This window comes from Drosophila hydei, unplaced genomic scaffold (genome assembly GCF_003285905.1).
Source record: "Drosophila hydei strain 15085-1641.00,03,60 unplaced genomic scaffold, DhydRS2 tig00000063-arrow-pilon, whole genome shotgun sequence".
In the NCBI taxonomy this organism is placed as follows: Eukaryota; Metazoa; Arthropoda; class Insecta; order Diptera; family Drosophilidae; genus Drosophila; species Drosophila hydei.
In genome coordinates this window covers 7,566,280-7,586,192 of record NW_022045657.1, presented here as the reverse complement: position 1 = coordinate 7,586,192, position 19,913 = coordinate 7,566,280, and the positions used below count along the sequence as shown (strand labels likewise).

Here is a 19,913-nt window from a genome sequence, read left to right as displayed (position 1 = left end):
GAACACTTCGTATTATTTTGCTGCATGAGCATCGAGTAACCTGCGTTAACAGCTATTTTCGGGTTGAATTCAAAAATCAAAAATCAAAGCATTGCTTTAAACTATAGCAACACTTGAGACTGGCCAACGGATGAGGTTTGCAGAAGAGCATTTCCTCAATTTATTGGCGAAATACGTTCAGTGCCAAGAGACTTTTCTGCTCTACTGGTCTGCTGTTGACTCCTTTTTGTGGCATGGGACCGCATATTATGTAAATTTGGCAACTTTATGGACTTGGACATGCGCTGCGTGTGCAAAGCATGCGAGTTTTAAATGAATTTTGACCACTATCATACATGGGCCTATACAAAGGCAATTCGGTATACGATGTACCGGCCCGACCTAAGAGAAAGGCAACAAAAATATTGCATAAATTTTTGCTTGGCCAGCGTCCGGGCACAAAGCTAACTAAGTGACAGTGAAGGACATGAAGGAAGCTCAAATAAGCAGAAAATAGACAGCAGACCCTGCGTTAGACAAGGCAAGGCGAGGAAATGCCAGTTGAACTGATAAACAACAACACATATACAGTCAGTTGAGTTAACAATTGCAGTTTTTGCATTCAACTCTAGCATCTGGCTCTTGTGCGAGCTTGGAACATTGTGAACATTTGACCGCCTTCCAATCCACTCACAGATAAATCAATCAATGTTTGTTCCTTACATATTCGCATGCCAATCAATTGATGCAAGGCGAGTGCCATATCGCAATGTTATGTGTTGTCAAAGATTTCCAATTAAAATTCTCAATTTTCCTACATTTATTTTATCCCCTTCAAAGTGAAAATTGCTAAATTAGCTTTAGGCTTAACCAGTGTGTGCTAATTTATGCGAGTGTTTCTGTATCTGTGTGCGTGTGTATGAGTAATGCCATTGCCATCAACTTTTGCATAATCGAAAAACTTTTACACTTATACAATGAAGCGCCAATGGGGCAATGATTTTCAAAATAAAGGCTCAAATTGTGTGTGGCCATAACGATATCCGGCTCTAAGCTATCCCTCTTTTTTGGCTTGGCGCTATGAACTAATACCCTCCGGTAACTCAAAAGTAAAATTCACTGCTTTGACGTGCAGCTTTGGAGGCATAATTAATCATTTTGTAACGGGTTTTCGAAAAAAGTTTTAAACTAAAAAATTGGCAGCAGCATCAATTTTAATTTACTTGATCGGGTTACGATAGAGTGCGGAATAAAGGGTCGTGGTTGGGAGCCTTAATTACACAATTAACTAGGTTTTTGCCTGGTGCTAAAGAATTGGCAAATCCTGCGGCTGATTGTTAATAATCAAGTATACGCCGCATGGGGTGCGCAACAGAGAAAGTTTGGAAAATCGCGTGATTTGCGTTTTTCGCTTTTAGTTAACAATTTCTCTTCAACTGTGGCTGAAATTACGTATTTTAAACAATTTGCAGTCGTATCAATATTTGCCGAATGTGTTTTGAATATGAAATGAGGTCGAACTACGTATAAAATGGAGACAGCAAGCAACCCTCAATCCCCACGACGTGTAAATTCATTAAAAATGTGCTGCCACAGGACACGAAACATGGCGCACAATACACAAATCCGCAACGCAAATAAAAATGTTTGTGGCCTGAAAGTGAAACAGAAAACTTGTGTGATAAAAGTCCCCAATGCCGAATGACGACTGCCGAAGAGGATGCTAAACGAACTATTTGAACGTCTATAAATAAACACGGAAACCCATTGGAGAAATGTTTTTTGGGACTGCACACATAAATCGAATCTTATTTATTTTGCTTGAGTAATATTTCCAGCCCAAGTGTTGCTTTGCGAAGATAAAATACATTGAAGGACTTAACCCGTCTACTGACCCGACATTTCGCAGTTGCCCTTTAGCTCAGCATTTGGACTTGCTTCAAAACTCCAATGCAATACTCTTTTTTTACGCCAGCTGAAATTTACAGAATACGACTTATATAAATAAATTTATATAAATTTTGTTTTGTTTTCTATCATTTTTAAAAATTTTTATTATTTTATTTTTGCATAATGCATAAGTTAATCAAAAATTCAAAAAGGGCATTCATAGTGCGAATTGTTTAAATGTTCGCTTTCTTGCTGCTTTATTTATGTGTAAACATTTTGCCAAAAATTCGGGTCAACATTATGGGCAGCGATGTTTCTAAATATGCTTAGGAATGAGGTTTGCGATCCGGGGTCACAGTGCGTGCTGTCTCCAGATGCTATTTGAAGTCAGCTGCTGCTGGTTCTGCTGCTTCTGGTTGCTTTTGTGTCTTTTGTGTCCACCGAACTCTGGCATATCCTTTCGCACAGAAAATTGCAAACAAACACACACGAGTTGCGAGAGAGCGCAGCGAATGAATAAATAAATAAGCCAGAGGCCCCACTCCTTGCGCTCTCCTGGAAACTGTCGTGGGGTGCACTCGAAACAGAGTCTGTGACTGACTGTGCTGGCATTTTAGGACAACGAGTACGGCAAATGAAATGCCGCGCAAGAATTTATAGAAATTTATTTGTGCGCCCCACTGGCTACAAAGTAAACAAATCTAGGAACGTGCCCGTAGCCTGGTCATAGAAGGAGGACACGGCCAGGCACGGGCAAACACGCCAACGCACACATACCCAAGCCCTCGCCGATTTTGGTAAGTATGTGTGTATGTGTGTTGGTATTTCTGTTGCGTATCACATGGGACACGCACGCACATTCGCCGGAGCATGAAAGCGAGCCTGAAATTAAATTTTCGTAAATTTGATTTGAAACGCGTGCGTGGAAATTCATTTAACGCACCTTTGCTGCAGGTAATTGCAACAATTGAAACTGCTTTTTACATATAATTGCCTGTTTATGCGTCAATCAGGTTAGCCACAAGCCTTGGTCACAAAATACAGGCATGCGGCTTCATAATTGTTCCCCAGCTTCGCCTTAAGGCTTTTCAGATTTTGGGCACGTTGTGTCACGTTCTTGAAAATATGAAACGTCTCCTGATTTTTAATGAAGCAAACTTTTTGTCCAACGGTACAAAGTCGGAAAACTAGCGCAGCTTAAGCCAAAAACACACGCACAATATCCAACAAGCACAGTAGAAGAGAGGGAAAGAACAAGGCAGAATGAAAAAACTTCACAGCTCTCTGATTAATACATACGTGCACTAAACGGGTCCTGTGTTCGGACCTGACTGCTGTCACCTCTAAAGTCCGGCGAGAGTGTTACGGTCATGTACGCAATAATTAAAAGTATCGAAACTTCTAAGTGTGTGTGTCCGAGTGTGTGCATGTGTGTATTGTGTTTGTTTGAGAATGTGAGCACTTGTCGCTTGGGCGCGTGGCTAGCCACTCTCTGAGGCTGATTGCAAATACACAAAGATAGAAAGGGGGTAGGTGGGCAGTGGACTGGGTGCCGTGTAGATGGCTGGCGAAAAGATATGCCACGTTACGTATACGACATGTGGCCATTGGTCTCAGTGCTGTGTGCGGTACGTGAGCTTTAACAATCGTGTGGGATTCTTTCGTTGTGTGTGTGTGTGCTCCAGTTGCCCGGTCAGTCAATTTAGGAGCATGGCATAGATTGCCAACACACGAAACAAAGCAAATGACAAATAAACAAACAAACAAACGAACGAACAAACGAATGAAACGAAACGTAGCCACCATTGCCATTTCCACTGTCCCCACTGCTGCTGCTGCTGCTGCTCTTGCAGCACACGAAACGTGTGTATAAATAAAAACTTTGCAGCAGACGCCAGTGAGGTGGGGCTGGAGTTGAACCTAGATATCGAGATGGTCCCTTCTCAGCTCTGCAGCCCAGCAGCCAAGCAGCCCAGAATCCCAGTGGCCCATCAAGCGTGCGCTGCCCTTGCTAATACAAAAAGCACACTTAAGTTATTGTTACTGTTATTTAGTTAGTTTACGCCACTTTGTATTATGTTGCGTGTGCGTGTCTCTATTCATGTGTGTGTGTGTCTGTGTGATCTTTGCTTTTTATTGTTCGACATTTCTTGCAAAACCTGCGGCCGCCGCCACAACAAAAAACCCAAACATACAATCCAAAACCCCGATAGGGGCAACAGCTCCACATTGATTTGATTGATTCGAGCTGCGTCAGCTGGCCGCGTGTGTGCCAGAAAGAGGAGAACAGAACGAAAAGGAAAACAAAATAAAATCCACTGGCACCAAAGCAAACAAAAATATACCCACCGCCAAATGGTTTGAAATTGAAAAATTCTAAAATACAGCCATAAGGGCGACGTTCAAAATGGTTGAATGTCGAAAGTCTTCAATCTAATCGATTGCAGTGCATAAGCTCCAAATTTAAAATATATACAAAATCAATTAAAGAAACTCATAGCTTCTATAATACTCTGTAAGCGAAAGACTACTAATTACCAGGCCACTTGAATAATTAAGAAATATGTCTGTCATCTCTTCATCATCTTCATCAAATATATCTGTTCATAAAATTCAATAATTCAAGGGAAATATTTTTTAGTTTTCGATCTGTAGAGGATCTTAACAATAAATTAAACGGTCAAAAAAAAAAAAGTATATGTATCAAATTTCAATAGTTTAGAATAAAATATTGTGTTAAATGTAAAAATAAACTAAAACCTAATTTAATCCTTTGAGTGTTTTAAAACCGAAAGTAATATAAATATTTTATTTTACTATAAAGAGTACAAAGTGTTTTACTTTTGCTAAGAGGACCAACCAGCATAAATTCCCAATATATACTCAACTAGATATAGATGCATTGTATAGGCTCAGCTGTGCTAAAATTTGTTGCTTTTATTTCAAGCGCTGCTAGCAGGAACATGAAAATGTACTTTGCCCGAATCTGTATATTATGTTTGATTTTTATACCCTGAACACAATGAATACGAGAATTCAGAGTATAATGGCTTAGTGAAATTGTATGTAACAGGCAGAAAGAGGCGTGCCAGACCCAATAAAGTATATATGATATATATGATCTGAACAACGAGCTGAAGCGATATAGTAGTTCGTCCGTCTGCCTGGTAGAGACTGAAATTTCACGTGTATTTTCTGTATGCCATACGCAGTACGAGCTTATCATTTTTTTATATCGAAAAAAATCGATAGTTTGAGATCAGGTTTTAAGCGTAATACCGCAAAAATTATAAGCTTTAAATTTCCTGCGTGAGTTCCTGTATTGAATATACAGATATGTATCTCAGAGTTTGAATACCCTTCCTCTTCCCAAATTCGCAAAAAACGTATTTAAGAAACTAGAGACTTATGCTTTCGCAACTACCTACACATCTGGATGTCATTATTAAACCAAGCGCAGTTGCTGCGTAAATTAGGCTGTTGTGGGCGTTCGTAAAATTGGCTATGTGTGTTTTAAAGAATTGAAGAAGATTTGAATATCAGCTCTTTGCTAAGTTCAGGGTACCACTTAGTCGTTCACTTCCAACTTGAGCATTCTTGTTTATTTATGCATCAATCGGGCATACATAACGCGTCACATGGGTGTGCAAAACGACCGACAAGTGCGGCTGCAGATGAGAGTGTTTTCGAGCGGAATTTGGTTGCCTAAGCTGAATAACACATCCAATTAATGCTCTTTCACACTTACTACATAGTGGGACTAATAATGGGATTAAGCTGAAATAAAAATGTTTTTCAATTGTGTCCTAGTATTACTTTTTAAATAATGAATATATTGCCGTTATGTTTACTCCACTCACATTAATTAGCTTAACTTGGGTCTTAATAATGAAACCCCTAATTCATCTTGAGCAAGTCCATAGAAATTTAATTTTACAATGAAGTACAAGCAAATGACCAGAGCTTTGCATTGGGTAGCTTAAACAGGCACCACTCAGCTGATACCAAGAGCAGGTGCAAAATGCGCACAAAGGAGCACTTACTTAGCGTGTTTAGCAGCATAGCGTCTTACGATGCTCCCGAGAAGCAGAACAGTCAATGATGAGCTGAAAGAATGACTAAAAAGAGGACCATCAAGTGAGAAGCTAAAGGAGCAAGGGATATCCCTTCCCAAGGCAAAGTCAGAGGCTATGAGGCTGTGTCCCAATATCCCAGGACCAGGCGTAGTCCTTGTGGTGCTGTGAAGCTGTGTTGCTCTGGTCCTCGGGGGCCGGCCGGTATTCTAAGTTGTCACAGTTAATGTTCGCTGCGCAAACATTTTAATAAAAATGTCAGATTATGCCTGCTGACAGGTCGCGTGACACGCTGCCAGCGACAGGCGGCGTCTGCGTCGGCGACGCAGCCTTCAAGTGTTCCTGGCAGGCATGCACCCGACTGATGTATTTATGATGGGCATGGAAAGAATGGGTGGATGTGGAATGCTCTGCAAATATGTGAAGCACGTTTTGCGATTTTCTGATTTTTTGCAGCAAAACCCATTTGCGAGCCTTTGCTGCGCATCGGCTTACAGTTTAGTTTATTTGCGTGAAAATATTTAAAGGGGGCTACGCGGCGGCGGTGGCAGCAACAGCATCAGAAATCAACGCATGTAGGCCTCATAATTCTGTCAGCGTCATAAACGCGTCGCCTGACTCAACATGGCGGCTGCATGCGCCTAGAATAATAAACGACTATATCCAATTCAGCCCAAACCCTCAGCCTCAATCGCTCACCGCTGTAACATATGCTCACCCACACAGACGCTCTGTCATACACCACACACACTCCCACACGCATACAAAAGCAGGCACGCTTTATGTTTTAATTTGATTTGATTTGTGTTGTTCAGAACGCCGTATGTGCAAATATTGTTAAGGCAACCAAATTTGATTTATCACGCGCAACTCGCTGCGCCCTGTGGGGTTAGCCAGCCCATCTGTGAGTGGGTGACTGGGCGAGAGCATGCCGCGGGCGTCTTAATTGGTTTTTGTATGTGTGTGCATATTTTGGCCTTGCCATTTTCGACGCCCATGGGGTGACAATTAGCTGCAGTCAATGGGCCATGCCATGACTTGGTGTGGGAAGTTGTTAAGTGCCCACAAGCGACAGCACCAAATAGTTGACAAGACCCAAATGCCAGATTCTGAGGCAATTGCAGTTGGCCCGCCCGACAAGCACCAGAGGGCTACACACTTCTACAGTAATTTAAATGTTGTCGTTTGCATCTATTCAAATTCAAGTTAATTTCAATACGAAGTATAAAGTGTAAGCTCTGATATCCTCTGATGATATTCTACTCAGTATTCTAATGTAGAACAAATTCATTTATTGCATATTTCGCTTGAGCTAAAAATCTAAGATAATACTTTATTTTCTAATCACTATTTACTACTACTATTGTAATATAACAGATTTCAGATATTTACAGGGTATATAGAAATGTGGTAGTCAGGACTTTTAGGCGTAGCGTCTTGGTACTTATTTGTATTTGTGTGAACGATGCTTAAGAAACTGAAGAAGCAGCAGCTGCTACGACACTTGGCGTTGGCCGCGCTTAGAATTTTACTGCAATTTTAATTATGCAGCAGACACTGGCTCAAGGGCGCGACGAGGTCGTCGACGGTCGAAAGCAGTGTGGTAGGCAACGACTGAAAATTAATAAAAAATAGCGAAAACTTTGCCTAGTGCATTACGAAATTGTGCTTGCTGCGTGGGTGGCGTGGCAGGTGGGAAGCTGGGTGTGGGACGTGGAAAAAGGGCGGCTGACAGGCAGCTGCTTGTGGCTGAAATGCAGCCAGCCCCTCAAGCAAACTGCATAAAATGTAACGGGTCAGTCAACGTCGCTTGGCCCTGGGCAAGGCCTGGCAGCATTCAGAAACAATTTGCTGCAGATTATGAAAATTGCTTAAGAAATTAAATTGCTGCAACGGGTCGCGGCTTGGGGTTGAACGATCTATGGGTCTGAGGCCGAAGCCTGGGGATGGAGCGGGCTTGGTATACAATGGGTTGCGGTCGCGTGGGCAATGGCGAATTTACATTTCCATTTACGGTTTGGGCTATGGCAGTAGTTGTGGAAGGGAACCGACAAGGCCTTTGATTTGCCTGGCACGTAGCGTAAAGGCAAATGGGCAAAGGGATTTTTGCTAGCTGTCGACTTTCTGCGGCGGTTACTAATTCAATTTGCAATAACCGCCGCTCTTGTGGTAGAACCCGTGAATAAACAACAGCAATAGCAACGCAACAACAAAAACAACAAGAACAAGTTGCCAATGCCCTAATTATGTTGCGTGGAGCGTTTGGTCAGTAAAGCAGCTTACGAAATGAACTTTATTAAAAATATTTGTTCATTCGCCCCGTGCACAGGACATTTACATACTTTTTTTAGTTGCGCTGCGAGTAAAATTTTTATGAGACCTAGGTACGGTTCGAGGCCTGCTTTGGGGCTCAGAGCACGCGCTGCGCCTATAAACTTCAGCTCGAGTTTTGTATTTTTCGTGGCTCGTTTTTTTTACTGTTCAATTAGCATAATAGGCACACAATGAGTCAGAGTGCGGAGAGGCGACTGATCCTTTTGCCAAATAAATAAATGCATAAATACTTTGTAGAGCATTTGGGGTTACATGGAGAGACCGCAAAGAGAGGGGAAGGGGGTTGGGTGCACACTCACCCCACCTCGTTCTCCATAGCATTCATTTTGAAAATGGACAGTAAGCAAGACCATCATTTCCGGTTTGTTTACGCAAATCGAGCACATTTCGCATAATTTCCCATTGCCAATGTCGAAGCTGTGCCTCGCATGCCAAACTTCCTTGCATATCAGCCAAGCGTAGGAATATAAGTATCCTATATATACATGAAAATATGTATATATATACATTTATATATGCGCAATGTTTTTCTTGTGGGAAATTTTATGAAAATGCTTTGCAAATTGAATGAAAACATATTGACTATGCGATGGCAATGGCGATGACGATGACGATGACGCCAACGATGAGATTGAGGATGAGGATGTCAACGATGGCGGCAGCAAAGAAAACAACGTCGTTGCCGAGAACATTCAGGAGGAGGGCGACAGGGCAACCAGAAGCTGTCAGCATTGGAAGCAAATCGTTTGATGTTAGTACTGCAAATACATGTATATTTGTGCGTGAAAATATGTATATAAATACCACACGCACACAGTCCGACGTATATATATTTGTTACTATTTGTGTTTGTTTGTGTGCGGTGTTCGGCTTGGGGAATTTGGGCTTCTACTTGTGAGCTCTTTTCTTTTCCGTTTCCTTTCTTTTTTTTGAATGTCTCATTTGAAATTGTTCCTATGCAATTTGCATGGTTGTTTTTCGTTAAGCACACAACACAATGGGGTCCCATCAGCATCATGTTCACGCATACACCATAATGTGCCCTTGCCTTATTTGGAGTTTGATTTTAAAGTCGGTATCTCGAAGATGTCGCAAAACATCGCCACTTTAGAACACATATGTGAACGTGCGAGGCTGTAAGAGTAGCGGTGGCAAAAACATTGACCCCAATGGCTAATAGACAAATCCCTCGTGCTGGCTGCCCACGCCACGGCCAATTGGCTGCAATATAGCAAAGTGCAACGGAGCGAATGCTGAAAGCAAAAAAATGTAAAGAGCAAAAACTATGCCAACAGTACGTAGAGCAGAGGAGCTGGCTAGACCAGACCAGAGCCACAGCCAGTTGCCGGCGACAAGGGTAAGGACGCAAAAGCCATGCAGGCATAAAAAGAACAATAACAAGAACAACAAAAAAGCTTAGTTCATGCTTACGTAAAAGGAAGAGTCACTTTTATGGAATTGTAAAGGAATTTATAGTTTACATCCATGAAAAAGAAGCAGCATCAAGGACAATGCTAATACGAGAGCAAATATGCATATTTAAATACTTGTTAGACTTAAGTAGTCCTGCTGTCCATCGCAGATGGCAGAGCAGAAAAAATTAAAATATCAGCTTTGGTTCTAGCACAATGCAATAAGTCATAATAAATGGAATGGAATGGAAGATTATTAAATAAGCTTCAGATTTATTTATAGGTTGCTTTCCTTTCTGCTCGTAAAATGTAAAGTCTGTATCATTAAGCAGATTAATATATTAGCAGCTATTGATTAGAAGAGTACTCAAAATTATATTTGATAATAGCAAGTAGACTGTAGCTTTCGGAATTTAAATCTTCACTCCGAATCCCGCGCCGTAACTCTTTTAATGTGCTCGCGTTAAAGTTTCCGCTTGATTTCAGCATTTCATAAGTATAGTCTGATCTGTGGTCAAATATAAATGAGCATTTCATTACAATAATGAATATATAAGAATCCTCTATAATTATATATGCTAAAAACACACAACGAAAAATTAAAATAATTAATTTGAATTACAAAATCCAACCATTATAGACCCCGTTAGGGAAAAATACAAATCAATACAAATTCAATTATATGAGAGTTTCGTTCGTTTCTTTTTCATGATGCCGTAATGAGTATAAGAAAAAGTCGCCTTCTCCTTCGCTTACTTCGCTACTAGAACAGCTGCTACTTCCGACTAACAAATGATCAGCTCTGGCGCCAAGCTCCTATTTTGGACGCGTGGCTTGCCATGGTATCTCCTTTTCTTTAGTTTTTTGGCTGACACACACAAATAGATGGCATACAACAAATTAAAGTAGAGGGAACGAAATAATGTGATGCTTGCCAGCGACTAGCAGGACCTTGATGTTGCCCACACCATGTTTCGGACTGGCTTGCATAATTAAATCAGATCACATTTTAAAATTCCATTTATATTTACCTCTGGTCTGTCTGTCGCAGCAGCTCGTAAATCATGATTAAAAGCTTCGGGCGACACACAGACGAGCCCGGCCATACAATCCAATCCTTGACTAACAATTCCTACCATGCCTAACACGTAGCTAAAAAAAGGACAACAGGCAGCAGAAACCTCAAATAAAAAGCGTTGCGGCCAGCGAGACGACAAACCAGGCGGCGCTTGTTGTTGCTATTGTTGTTAGCTTTTTTGCAGTCGCTGCTGCTGGTGACTGACTGACGAGGATGCTGCCTGGGCAAGATTCAATTCTAGAGATACAAGTGGCAAACAAGCAGAAGCACAATGCTGAAGCAGTCGCGGCCGCTGAAGTCGAGCAGTCGAGCAGTCGAGCCAACAACTGCGGTGACTCACTTCACACATACGCACACACTCACACACACTTGGGCGACAAAAAGCATAGGATGGAGCTAGAGGCGAGACAAGAAAACTTGATACGGCACAATTTTGTACATATAGTACTCGCGCTTATATGTTGTTTGGGTTGTATATAAGGAAAGATAAATCAAATGTGGCGAGAAATTGCAACAACAACGGGCTGAATCACAACAAGCAGCTGAGCAACGAAGAATCACAACAATAACAAAAATAGTCGCCATCGCAGCGATGCAAAAAAAAAAAGAAATGAAAATAGCAAAACGAAAATGCGAAAAATTTATCCAATTTGGTAAAAATTTAGGTCACAGCCGGGGACTCTGACTTTGTAGCGCCTGGAAGCACCACCAAAAACGTCTGCAAAAGCGCAGCTGCCTTTGTCTGTGTAACTATGCTAGTGTGTGTGCATCCAAGTGTGTGTGTGTGTGTGATTGGAGAGGCCACAGGAAGTGCTCAAGTGCAACAACGGACGGGCGGCAACAGCAAGTGCTAAAGCCATTGTCCTGCCTGCACTCCTTTTCTAGCTGTTGTGCTTTTTCGAGTTGACGTTGTTGTGTGGAATGATAAAGTTTTTGAGATACAGAGCAGATATGCAATGTCCAAAATGGGTCACAGGCTGGAAAACTAGGAAAATGATTCAGCTGAAGAGGCGACCACCATAGAAGTGAGCCATGATAAATATGTGCCGCGAGAGCGACCTAGCGAACGAACACTAAGTAACTAAAATATTAAACATAAATATGAACTGACAAGAACTTTGAAGCGGGAGTTGAGAGCTGAAATGGAGAGCCTTCCGCAGCATCGACCCTTGCCACATATAGATTTATATAGATATGGTACATGGCGAATGTGTATATGTAGATATATGTATGTGCTTATGTGGAGAGACAGACATAAACATTAATGGCAGCACGGCGCCTCTTGACAGCTAATGGCACATGAAATGAGTAAATTATCACATACCATAAGAAACCCTCAGCCAGCTCGTCCCCTCTATAAGTTGGCTCTGTTACGCGGCTAATTTGCAGTGTGCTCGCTTGCTCCCCAAAGAAAACCAACAAGCCACAACATTGCGTATACGTGATATGAGCATTTTCTGTACCGCTGTCTGATATTCGTGCTCTCCCCTTGCTGCTGGTGCAGTCTGGAGCTGCAGTTGCTGCCAGTTGCCAGTTGGCAGATAAGCGAAAAATGCAGCGTAAAAAATTGAACGCATATTTCACAAACACAAATGACAAGCGGTGGTGCTGGCAGTAGCTGCACTCCAAAGACATGCCAGCCATGCAAGCCATGCAAGCCATACCATCGAGGTAGCCAGGTAACCGGGTTGAAAGCCAGCAGCCAGTTGGCCACCTTTGGCTGTGGGCATGCCAGCAGTCTGTGGCATTTTCTGAATTATTTCACACGATATGAACTTTTGCAACAAGTCTCAATAATTCTCCGGCTGCCAAGATGGGTAATGAAAGGAAAGCAGCCACTTTTCAGCATCCCATTTACTCACCATCCTGCCTAGGTGCCCCGGAAAGAGCCGCTGCTGTAGTTGTAGCTGGAGCTGAAGGCGAAACCTTATTCCTCGCCTATAGTCCGTTTTCACTGTGTTATTCTGCATTAAATCAATGAATCGAATGCGCCAGGCGGATGTCAGCAAGTTGCCATTTTGAGAAATTAAAAGTGTCCGTTGCCGTTTTCATTTCCGCTGCCTCTTCCGTTTCCTGTGGTCGCTCGAGAGTTCCTCTCGATTCATCGCCCTCTCTTTTATCTCTGTTCGTCACACTTTAAGCTCAGGTAATTCCCCAAAACGCAATCCTATTAAAAAAGAACGCAGGGCGTTCAAATTGCTTTTGCTAGCGGGTAGGCGGCACTGCAAAGCACTCGATAATGATGCCTCGGCTATATCATGGGCTTGTGCTCTTGGCCACGATAATAAGCTACCCTAATAACCCAAGGCGACCTGCTGTGGCAAATATGGCTGACTGGATGTTGATGCCACTACTGGTCCATTGGGACGCCTCCAAATAGAAATTTGGGCGTGCCAGCTCTTTTACAGTTCGTCAATTTTAATGTGCGGGACTCTCGGGCCGTTCTCGGAAATCGCTGCTAAAAGTAATTCAGTTTTATATTAAAAAGATTTCGCGTTGCTGACTCTCTTTCTTTCTTGCGTTCGCCCTTTCATTGCGCGGCGTTGAAAAGTAATAAAATAAACAAGTGTCCTGGAAAAAAGGACGACGACAGAGTAACAAGGGACGCGCTGAGAGGACTTTGTCGACGGCGGCCGACAAAATGGTGTGAAAGTGATTTATATTTTAATTCAAAAATGAATTATTTAGCACACTTTTTAATTCCTTTTGGCGCTGTTAGCCCGTGTGTTTATTTTTCTTTATGGCCAAATCTGAAATTCTGATTACTTTTTATTTGCTTTTATTTTGGAGTTTATTGCATTTGCCACTCCAAACGAAATGCAAATTTTTCGTCTCATTATCACGCTACATTTAACATGAGTACAGTACCTGCGATCACTTAAAAGCTGCTTGTTGACAGTTCAACTTCATAAACAATTTGCCAAGAAAGGCATTTAAAAGCCGGAGATGGCTACTTATGTACGTATGCTATATCAAATTGTATCTTGGGAGATGCGACCAATCTAAATTTAGCTCTGCTCAACAATTTGAGAATGCCTCAAAGCTCACAATTGGTCCACAATTTGAGTCAGTAATGGTAACCACATCTTTTTATTAGACAATATACTGTATATGTTATGTACTTATAAAATAAATTGTGACCGAGCTTTTAACTGCCGGGAGACAATCTCCAATAGTTGCAGCTTAGCATATGAGAAAAATAGACTTTAGTCTTAGTGTTTTGTTTGCTTGGCCCTTCAACTTCAGTTAGACTTTTGCAATGTGAGTCAGCTACAAACATACATTTATGTAATATATGTAAATGCAATCTGAAGCTGCTTTTAGCCCGGCTGTTCCATGAATTTGCACAGATCTCGTATGTGCCCTTTGTCATACAGAAACAGTTGGGCGAATGGTAGGTTCGGGCTGGGTTGTGTGTGTGTGTAACTGGCAGTAAAATTGACACTAAATTTAAGCGGGGGCGGCAACTGCAACTGATTATTATGAGTACATAAGCAGCCAGTGGAGCTCTGGAAGAAGAGCCACGGGAGCTAACGTTATACAACAGGCCGCAAGCAAAAGTCAAGTGCAGAAAACAAAAAGAAGTCAAACTGCTGGCAGAATTTGCAATGACTGCCAGACAACAGTGAAAAAATTTGAATATAAAATGCGTTATGTGGTAAGAGACAGGCGAAGCTCGCTGCAACAAGCTGCGGCAACGGGAATGACAACGGCGACTGAGGCGGACAACCAGCAGCTCGACAATGGCCAGATCCTGCGGCAACAATGAAATTGCGTATGTAAATTTGATGTCGTTACCAGCGGCTTCGGCAGCATTGCTGAAATAATTAAAGTGGAATGCGCCATGACAAAAAAAAGCTGAAAAAAAAGTAAAACAAAAATAGTAGAAAATTCACAGAGGGAGCCCTGTATAAGTTGCAGTGGCCCCCGCTCACATCTTACGGATTGTCTGGTTGGTTTCTCTATAGTCTGCTGGGTTGGCTTGACAGCTTTTTGCTTTTGCTACCCACTTGTCCGACTGTATGCAAAGCAGCTGCAACAGCTGCTCAGACTCCTATTCGCATTGCAAATGCAACAACGACTCGACTGCGACACTGACGCTGACTCTGAGTGCAACTTGTCAAAAAATGTCGCAACAACCGTGGCAGTGGCAGGCAACACAGCATAAAGAATGAAAACGCTTTGCTTTGGCATAAATATGAGTGCCATCAAATTAATATGCGCCGCATATGGCTGACGATTTTGTGGTACAACATGTTAAGTGCATGCTACGGCAGATACTGCTGCTGCTGCAGCTGCAGCTGTTCTAACAGCTGCTGCTGCTTTGGGACACTTGCATAATGCTAGCAGCAACGCCTCAGGATGACTCTTGAACAGCTTGACTGGTTTTTCACACTGCTTGAGTGACAGGGGCAGTCGCTAGGCACTGACTTGAGTTATGATACTTAGCTACATCGGTGCCACTGCAACGATAGCACTTTCACAGCAGCGACTCTGTGGGAGTGTCCACGTTTCATTATGGCTAGGTCACAGCCAGCACCCGGAACCGTCCGCGTGGCAAAGCTTTTACAGAAATTATCTGTGGCATGTTTGCAGCTGACACTCGGCACTCACACACGCACATGTTGCACTGTCACCTCAAGTGGTAGAAGTTGCTGCAGCAACCATCAGCAGATAACATCAACTCCCGCCTTTTGTCAATTTCCCAAATGGGTCTGCCGCAATCCCAGTTGCCAATGCTTTGACGGCTTCTGCTGATCATCCTAGAGTCATTTCATACTGGATGCTCTCTCTTTTTCATATTTTTATTTCTTACAGTCACGTAGATATTTTTCGAGATAGTTTGATTTATTGACAGTATCGAGTTCTAAAACTTCAATAGATAACTCAATACCTATTGCTTCGAGTTCTGAAATATACTTGCTATTAGCTGTGATGCCTAAAATAAGGGTATCTAATGTGCGCCATTCTGATGCTCTTTTTGTTCTTATGATTTTTTGTCATTTATCTGCTAGGCAACCTGCACGGAAAGACAAACACCCAGCTGTCAAACGTGTCAGGCAGATACATAGATGGAAAAAAAAGAGAAGATTGCAATAACAGAAACCTCATAAGATGACATCGATATCGAACCACTTACAAGTTATGTGTTTGGCTTTTTGCTTGAATCGATTTCTTCAATTAATACCGCAAAATGATGCTCTGTCGCTGCCACAACTTGTGCCAGGTTAATGGAATGTGAAATTTGTTGACAAAAAACGCGTGAAAATTGTGCTCGAAAATATAAATTTGCCTGGCAAGCGTTTGGCAGCTGTTGATTCGGCCGTCCAATGGTTCAGTGGCTTGCGCTCAGCCTCCTGCCAGACATGCGTTTATCCGGTCAAAGGGGCGTGTCTATGGCCAAAAGCATATTAGCCACGCATCACTGAGCAACAGTCTCGAATGCTGGCCGGAAAAAGCAGCTGCTGTCCCATTTGATTAGACTCTAGCTTGGGTTTAAAAGGATATATTGATAAAGGCATTGCTAAAGCACTTGTCAGTGCGATTGTGCGTGTATATATTAGTTGTATGCGTGTGTGTGTGTATGTGTGTCTGATTATGTGTGTAAAGGTGCGTTGTATTCATGGAGTCAAAGGTTCGCTTTGACTTGCAATTAATTTGCTTTGTTTTTTGCACTTGACTGCGCTTGGACAGACTTACAAGCTGGCAGGCAGAAAGATAGAAAGAGAATAAGCAGAGAGAACGAGACAGACAGAGAGTGACAGAGAAGGAAAGAGAGACAGACAGCGAGAGAGAAAGAACTTTAGGTAGGGGCTATGTAGCGGCAATTGGGCATTTTGCCGAACCATAAATTATTTTACTAAGCCACTTTGGCTTGCCCTTCGGCACGCCCCAAGTTATGTGAATTATTTTCAGAAAGTTAATTTCAGGCAATAAATTCAAAATCGCGTTGCCAACAATTCATGTTTCATCTGAATTTCTGCACTCGGCGAGATGAGGGGATTTGTTTTATGAGGCTGTTGTTGTTATGCTGTCCGTATAATTAGTTGTGCACAGAAGTATGTGTGTGTACGTGCGTACAGTGGCAGCCAAAAAGTATGCAACACAATTACAATTTCAGCAGGTGATTAAATGCGCTATAATTGTTTTCGCTGTGCTGTTGTTGCTGTTTCCTCGCTTCACTAATGGTCGTAATTAGTTGGCCAACCTGAGGCGGCCGGGGCTCTATGGACTGGGGCGGGCCTCTAATTTATGCTTTCGTGTCTTACAGCAATTTGTTGCTGCCATCGTCAGTGGCAACATTTAAATAAAATCAACTTTCCGCTTGCCAATAAAACTTTACACTCAAAACGATAATTGGCCGCATTTGTCGTTCCTGCCATTTGACTTTGTCTCCAGTTGGCTGCGGCGCCCCGTCGTGTGTGTTTGTGTTTCTGTCTGTGTTTACTCTGGCCGGCACTTGGGGCATCAATAAAAATCTCTTGATAAATGTCCAATTTAATTTTGGTCTTTTACTTATCTTTCGCATGGCGTGTCCTGGCCTGCCTCTGCTCGCTTTGGTAAAGACTGCTGCTGCTATTGCTGCTGATTCCTTTCACCGCCCCCACTTGGATTTCATTTCTTTTATGTCTACACTCAGTTTTTTTTCGCCTCTTTGTTGCCTTGATTCTATTCCCTTTTGCAGCTTCCATTTCTCACTTTAGCAGCTTCTTCTGCTCTGTAATCATGATACGGCACAAAGTGGGCATATTTGTGCAAACTAATGCTCTAGGCCAATTAAAGGAGGATGGCCCATTCCATCTATGTTTTCAAATATTTACCAAATATAAATAATCTATAGAATCATAGAATTTTCAGTAAATAAGCAAAAAAAAAACAAGCAAATGTAATTTGTTGATTCTCTTAAAAATCATCCAAACAACTGATTAAACTAGCTATATGATGAATGATGACTATATGATAGTGGTTCATATAAGATTGTGCACAGAGGAGAAAAGAGTACATAAATATGGAAGGCAAATGAAAAGAAGTGTTGAGGATAGTATGTGTTAGCAGTAATGGTGTTATTGCAGAGAATAGTAACAACAAAAACTTAAAATGAAAACAAAAAAGAGAACAAGACAAAATAAAATTAGAAACAACACGATAAAAAATAAAACGTGGACATCAGAGACACATTCTGCCATCGTGTCATTAAATGATTCTAATATATACTTTTTTAATTCGTGTTATGTGTAATATTTATTTTTACTTTCTATAAAAAAGTCAAGCGCTTAATATTTTCTTGTTAAGCTCACTTGCGCTTTAAACATAATTTAATTTGTCTTTCAATCTTTACTTACAGACTTTGCCGCCAGCAGACGGTGTCTGGCGCCGGAACTGTCTAACGGGTAAGAAATATGCTCCGGCTCTGATTTAATTGAACTTGCGCCATTTGCTACAGAGAAAAGAAAGTGGGAAAATGGCATAGACGTGGCCGGCAGATGCATTCCACTTTCTACTCTACTGGCATATTTTAAGTGTGGCGGCTTATTAAACAGCAGTTGACACTGGATCCTGTGCCCCGGCGTCTTGGCTAATGACAGCCATATGTGACCCAAACGAAGACCGGCAAATATTGTCTCATTTCGTATGCTATAACCGAGGCTAAAATCAATAAATCAAAGCCAGGCTGGCGGCCAAGCTGTCTGGAGCTAGGGCAGGTTCTTCAAGGCAATCTCTCGCATATCACACGCTGGCGCGTGTCATGGCCACAGCTGCGGCAGGCGACATATTTGCGTGCTGCAATGTAAACGATGCCACCTACCCTTACCCAGCATTAGCAACCAGGTCTGGCCACTCTCGCCCACGCCAAGGTCATGTGCTGACAATTTTGTTACGCTATCGCAGCGCAGTTTTGATAGCAAGCCCACTGCCCAGAGGATTCCTTCGCCTGGCAACAGGTTGGGAACGCCCCAAGCAAAGGCAAAACAGTACACACAGGCCAATACGATCTAGATGATGCATGTATATATGCTTGTATGTGTGTGTACACTGGGGCCAGCACATCGCAGTGGCAAATACGTACGGCCCTAACTTTAAGCAGCTCAAAAGTTTTGCGTTTTAAAAGCTTACCCACCAATTCAGCCCCAGTGCCCGCACAGAGCAATCCAACTCAATCCCAGGGACCCTAGAGTGCGGGTCTGCTGCTTTTCATGCTACGCGCTGTGGGCTTAAAAAGCAATTCCGCAACTGTTTTTACAATGGCGCACACCATGACGACATGTGTGCCTGTGCCAATGCAACATCCATGTGTGTGTGTGATTGCGAATGTGTGTGTGTTAAGGCCTCCCCATGTGAAGTCCTCATACCGTGCCTCTTGGGCTGGCAACAAAGCTAGAGCAATGCCAACAATGCTGTCGTTATCGTCGTTTTCACTTCAATTAAAAGTTGGCAACTTTTCTTGCCTGGCTTACCTAGACGGCACTTTTACTGCTTCTGCTACTGCTGTTGCTGTCAGTACAACTGCTGCTGCTGCTCCAATTGCTATTATGCAGATTCGTATGGCTGATTACCAAATTACAAACTGTAATGGCAGCAATTGTTTTGTGTACGGCTGGCATATGGCATGCCAACGACAAGTAGGCCGCCAATTGTCACAGCAAACAAAAAAAAGAGGAAAATACTGCTAAATGCAGTCAAGGGACGACATGAAGCTAAGTTAAGCCAAGTACACTTTGCCAAGCATATGCCACACGCAACATGCGACATGCAACATGCAACATGCAACATTCGACGTGCGAAGTGCAATACAAGTAGTTGCCACACTCAGAGAGAAGGTCACTTTGCTCACTAAAGGCTCTCTTGCTTAAAGTACGCATACGCCGCGTGGGCCCAACGACTTCCGTGCTATTTACGCACCAGCGCGTTGCTTGGCTCACTGCCCACCGCCTGCTGTCGTTGTCGTTGCTGTCGGCTGTTGCCTGCTTGGCTGTCAGGAATTTCCGCGAACGTTAATTGCGACAAGCCAACACTGGCTTCTGAGCCAAAGCGACAAAGGAATACCTTTTTCTGTATGCTCCTTCATTACACCTTTTGTGCAATGCTACCCAAGCAACGGGGAGTACAATACCTTTTATATTGACTGTGTTGCACTGCGAAGGCCTC

At 42.5% G+C, this 19,913-nt stretch overlaps 1 protein-coding gene across 1 annotated transcript in view; it reads left to right on the top strand.

The window, feature by feature from the left end:
• LOC111595891 overlaps positions 1–19,913 on the top strand; it is a 58,454-nt gene that overhangs the window by 8,719 nt on the left and 29,822 nt on the right. Inside the window, exon 2 of the mRNA XM_023309830.2 lies at positions 18,112–18,157. The gene's annotated coding sequence lies outside the window, so the exon portion shown is untranslated. The remainder of the gene's footprint in view (positions 1–18,111; positions 18,158–19,913) is intronic.